We start from the raw sequence: 6,263 nt of genomic DNA, 5'->3' as shown, positions 1-6,263 counted from the left end.
AGGAATGAAGCCTTTAAACATCCTCCTCAACATGCTTCATTTAGAAATTATAATCACAATGCATATAGATCAAAAGATGTTGCATTTAGGAAACAACCTAGGCAACCATTTAGAAACATGCATAGGATGCATAATCCAAATGTCATATGTCATTATTGTAATAAAGTAGGTCATATAGCACCCGTATGCTTTACTAGAATTAAACATATAAACTTTCGTAGTCAAGATACGAGATGGGCACCTTATGGGCATTATGCTCATACTAACCATCAAGGACCCAAATTCACTTGGGTACCTAAATCCCAATTTTAATTGTTTTGTAGGTATGTGTTGGAGCTAAGGATACAAATTGGTATGTTGATAGTGGATGCTCCAAACACATGACCGGCAATGAATCAAAGTTCACCGCAATAGAGCCTACAAACGGAGGAAACGTGATCTATGGAGACAACAACACCGGCAAAGTAATCGGCGTTGGAAAAGTTGGTAAAAATTCTTCTACCTCCATAGATAATGTTATACTTGTCAAAGGTCTCAAACATAATCTCATTAGTGTTAGCCAACTTTGTGACAAAGGAAACTTAGTCACCTTTGATTCAAAATGTTGTTTGATAAAAAGGCAAGACACTAATGAAATTGTGCTAATTGGGCACCGTGTTGACAATGTATACATGATTAATCTAAATGAAGTTTCCTCAAATGATGTGAAATGCCTTGTTAGTAAAAATGATGAAACTTGGTTATGGCATCGTAGAGTAGCTCATGCTAACATGGACCATCTTAGCAAGTTGGTCTCTAAAGAGTTAGTAATTGGCTTACCAAAGCTACGTTTTGAAAAAGATGTCCTTTGCGACGCATGTCAAAAGGAAAAACAAGTAAAGGCCTCTTTTAAATCCAAAAACATTGTTTCAACAACAAGGCCATTACAACTTTTGCACATGGATTTATTTGGTCCTTCTAGGACTATGAGCTTTGGTGGCAATTACTATGCTTTAGTTATTGTTGATGATTACTCTCGATTTACATGGACCTTGTTCCTAGCAAACAAGAGTGATGCATTTCGAGCATTCAAAAGATTAGCCAAAGTTATTCAAAATGAAAAGAATTTGCATATATCATCTATTAGAAGTGATCATGGTGGAGAATTTGAAAACAATCTTTTTGAAACTTTTTGTGAAGAAAATGGCATTGAGCATAATTTTTCCTCTCCTAGAACACCACAACAAAATGGTGTGGTTGAAAGGAAAAATCGTCATTTAGAAGAAATGGCGAGAACTATGCTCAATGAGGCTAATATTCCTAAGTACTTTTGGGCGGATGCGGTTAGTACCGCGTGTTATGTTATGAATAGGATTATCATTCGACCTATTCTTAAGAAAACACCGTACGAATTGTACAAAGGAAGAAAGCCAAATATTTCCCACCTTCACGTCTTTGGTTGTAAATGCTTTATTCTAAATAATGGAAAAGATAACTTAGGCAAATTTGATGCTAAGGCTGATGAAGGAATCTTCTTAGGCTACTCTTTAACTAGCAAAGCTTTTAGAGTATATAATAAACGCATCATGACTATGGAAGAAAGTATTCATGTCGCTTTTGATGAAACTAACCGTTGTTGTACTAGAAAAGATTTTGATGAAAATGTAGAAAACTTTGATTCACTAAATTGAATGGTGAAGACAAAGAAAAAGATTTAAATGAAGCCTCTACAAGCTCAACAAAGGATAGTGTTCAAGTTGAAGAAATTGAACCATCACAAGCACAAATAAATGCACTTCCAAAGGATTGGCGTACTTCAAAGGATCATCCTCTAGACAACGTCATTGGTGATGTTTCGAAAGGGGTAACAACTCGATCCACTTTTAGAAATTTATTTGCATATAGTGCTTTTGTTTCTCAAATTGAACCATCTACCATTGAGTCCGCAATTGATGATGAACATTGGGCTATGGCAATGCAAGAGGAGCTTAACCAATTCAAACAAAATGACGTTTGGGAATTGGTGCCTAAACCAAGTAATCAAACAATTGTAGGAACAAAATGGGTTTTTAGAAATAAACTCGATGAAATGGTACAATTGTTAGAAACAAAGCTAGATTAGTAGCCAAAGGTTATAATCAAGAGGAAGGCATTGATTATGACGAAACTTATGCTCCCGTAGCTAGATTAGAAGCAATTAGGATGTTACTTGCTTTTGCATCCTCTTATAACTTCAAACTTTATCAAATGGATGTTAAGAGTGCCTTTCTTAATGGTTTCATTCAAGAAGAAGTATATGTTGAACAACCTCCCGGTTTTGAGGATTATGAAAATCCTAATCATGTTTTTAAACTCAAGAAAGCTCTTTATGGTCTTAAACAAGCTCCAAGAGCTTGGTATGAACGTTTGAGCAAGTTTTTAATAGAAAAGGGTTTTAGAAGAGGGAAGGTTGATACAACTTTATTTATCTTGATTGAAAACAAAAATATCCTTTTGGTACAAGTTTACGTCGATGACATAATATTTGGTTCAACTAACGAATCACTTTGCAAGTTTTTCTCAAACCTCATGCAAAGTGAATTTGAAATGTCCATGATGGGCGAACTCAACTTCTTCCTTGGTCTTCAAATCAAACAAGGAAAAGAAGGAACTTTCATTAGCCAAACCAAATATTGCAAGGAACTGCTCAAAAGATTTGGAATGGACAATGCTAAGGCAATGGACACTGATGAGCGGATAATTTGTATGCTTTTTGGCATTGTTTTTAGTATGTTTTTAGTAGTTTTAGTTTAGTTTTTATTATATTTTTATTAGTTTTTAATTAAAATTCACTTTTCTGGACTTTACTATGAGTTTGTGTGTTTTTCTGTGATTTCAGGTATTTTCTGGCTGAAATTGAGGGACCTGAGCAAAAATCTGATTCAGAGACTGAAAAGGACTGCAGATGCTGTTGGATTCTGACCTCCCTGCACTCGAAGTGGATTTTCTGGAGCTACAAAAGCCCAATTGGCGCGCTCTCAACGGCGTTGGAAAGTAGACATCCTGGGCTTTCCAGCAATATATAATAGTTCATACTTTGCCCAAGATTTGATGGCCCAAACCGGCGTTCAAAGTCACCCTCAGAATTCCCAGCGTTAAACGCCGGAACTGGCACCTAATTGGGAGTTAAACGCCCAAACTGGCATAAAAGCTGGAGTTAAACGCCAAGAAGAGTTTCTACACGAAAAATGCTTCATTGCTCAGCCCAAGCACACACCAAGTGGGCCCGGAAGTGGATTTTTATGTCATTTACTCACCATTGTACACCCTAGGCTACTAGTTTTCTATAAGTAGGACCTTTTACTATTGTATTTACATCTTTGGACATCTAGTTCTTAGATCATTTGAGGGCTGGCCTCACAGCCATGCCTAGACCTTGTTCTTATGTATTTTCAACGGTGGAGTTTCTACACACCATAGATTAAGGTGTGGAGCTCTGCTGTACCTCGAGTGTTAATGCAATTACTATTGTTCTTCCATTCAATTCCGCTTGTTCTTTATCCAAGATATCACTTGTTCTTCAACATGATGAAGGTGATGATTGACGCCCATCACCATTCTCACCCATGAACAAAGTGACTGACAACCATTCTTGTTCTACAAGCATCCGAGGCTTAGTGAATATCTCTTGGATTCTTCGGAATCTTCGTGGTATAGGCAGGACCTGATGGCAGCATTCAAGAGAATCCGGAAGGTCTAAACCTTGTCTGTGGTATTCTGAGTAGGATTCAATGATTGAATGACTGTGACGTGCTTCAAACCTGTAACCTACTGGGCGTTAGTGACAGACGCAAAAGAGTTATTCTATTCCGGTAGGGGAGGGAACCAAACCGGTGATTGGCAGCACTGTGACAGAGTGTGTGCATTAGCTTTCACTGCGCGGATGGGAGGTAGCTGCTGACAACAGTGAAACCCTACACGAGCTTGCCATGGAAAGGAGTAAGAAGGATTGGATGAAGACAGTAGGAAAGCAGAGAGACGGAAGGGAAGGCATCTTCATACACTTGTCTGAAGCTCTTACACCAATGATATACATAAGTATCCCTATCTTTATCTTTTATGTTATTTTCGTTCATCACCATATACATCTGAGTCTGCCTGACTGAGATTTACAAGATGACCATAGCTTGCTTCATACCACCAATCTCCGTGGGATCGACCCTTACTCGCGTAAGGTATTACTTGGACGACCCAGTGCACTTGCTGGTTAGTTGTGCGAAGTTGTGTTTATGCCATGGTATTGAGCACCAAGTCTTTGGAGCCATTACTAGGGATTGTTTATGTTTTGAAAAGTATTGATCACAATTTCGTGCACCAAGTTTTTGGCGCCGTTGCCGGGGATTGTTCAAGTTTTGAGCAAGCTTTTGGTAACATCAGTGCCAAGATCCGGCAACAACACCAAGTTTTTGGCGCCGTTGCCGGGGATTGTGTTTGTGTATGGACAACTGACGGTTCATCTTGTTGCTTAGATTAGGTATTATTTTTCAGAGTTCTTAAGAATGAATTCTAGTGTTTCAATGTGATGTTCTTATCATCACCAAAGCTGATTGATCATCATCAATTTAGCTCTTGAATGCAATGTCCTGCTGAAGCTTAGCCGGCCATGTCTAATTCCTTTAGACTAAAGCTTTAGACTAACATTGCATGATTCCTGGAATTCTCATTAAGAATTTTGATACCTTTATTTTCCTTTTCACTTAATTTTCGAAAAAAGCACAAAAAAAATTACAAAATCATAAAATCCAAAAATATGTCTTGTTTGAGTCTAGTGTCTAATTTTAAGTTTGGTGTCAACTGCATGTTTCTATTTTTCTTGCATTTTTCGAATTTATGCATGTGTCTTCACTAATCTTCAAGTTGTTCTTGATGATTTTCTTGTTTTGATCTTTGAATTCTATTTGACTTGAGTGTTTTGTTGTTTCCCATATATACAAACTGCTAAGTTTGGTGTCTTGCATGCATTGTTATTTGATTTTAGTTGCATTTTGATTATTCCTCATTATTAAAAATCCAAAAATATTTTTAATTTGTGTCTTTTCAAGTCAATAATACAGAGAATTGAAGATTCAGAACATACTGCAGAGGAATCACACAGAAAAAGCTGAGCATTCAAAAATGCCCAGTGAAGAAGACAGACTGGCGTTTAAACGCCAGCCAGGGTGCCTGGCTGGGCGTTTAACGCCCAAAAGGGTAGTAGTTTGGGCGTTAAACGCCAGAATGTGCACCATTCTGGGCGTTTAACGCCAGGATGGCAAAGGGGGAAGATTTTGTTTTCAAAATCAATTTTTTTCAAGTTTTCAAAGTTTTTCAAAATCAAATCTTTTTCAAATCATATCTTTTCAATCAAATGTTTTCAAAATCAATTTCTTTCCTTTTTCAAAGATACTTACTAACAATTAATGATTTGATTGAACATTTTTTTGCCTTGAGGAAGGTTTTATGTTTGAATCATATCTTTTCTTGTTAGGCAAGTCATTAATTTTTAAAATCAAATCTTTTTAAAATTGTTTTCAAATCATATCTTTTTAAAATTGTTTTCAAATCATATCTTTTTAAAATTGTTTTCAAATCATATCTTTTAAATCACATCTTTTTAAAATCAATCATATCTTTTTAACTTCTAATTTCAAAATCTTTTTCAAAAATCACTTGATCTCTTTCTCACTCTTATTTTCGAAAATCAATTTGTGTTTTTCAAAAAAATATTTTCAAAATCTTCTACTTAATTTTCGAAAATTACTTCCCTTCTTCTCACATCCTTCTATTTTTGGACTAACTCTATTCCTTAATGCAAAATTCGAACTCCATCTTCTTTGACAAGTTCGAATTTTCTACTTCTGTCTTCCATTTTTCTTCCTCTGACACCTCAAGGAATCTCTATACTGTGACATAGAGGATTCCATATTCTCTTGTTCTCTTCTCTTTCATATGAGTAGGAACAAAGACAAAGGCATTCTTGTTGAAGCTGACCCTGAACCTGAAAGGACCTTGAAGCGAAAGCTAAGAGAAGCTAAGGCACAACTCTCTTTAGAGGACCTGACCGAATTCTTCAAAGAAGAAGAACCCATGGTAGCCGAAAACAACAACAATGCCAACAATGCAAGGAAGGTGCTGGGTGACTTTACTGCACCTACTCCCAATTTCTATGGGAGAAGCATCTCTATCCCTGCCATTGGAGCAAACAACTTTGAGCTTAAGCCTCAGTTAGTTTCTCTAATGCAACAGAATTGCAAGTTCCATGGACT

The sequence above is a fragment of the Arachis stenosperma genome, chromosome 3 (genome assembly GCF_014773155.1).
Source record: "Arachis stenosperma cultivar V10309 chromosome 3, arast.V10309.gnm1.PFL2, whole genome shotgun sequence".
Classification (NCBI taxonomy): domain Eukaryota; kingdom Viridiplantae; phylum Streptophyta; class Magnoliopsida; order Fabales; family Fabaceae; genus Arachis; species Arachis stenosperma.
This window is presented reverse-complemented; position numbering follows the sequence as displayed.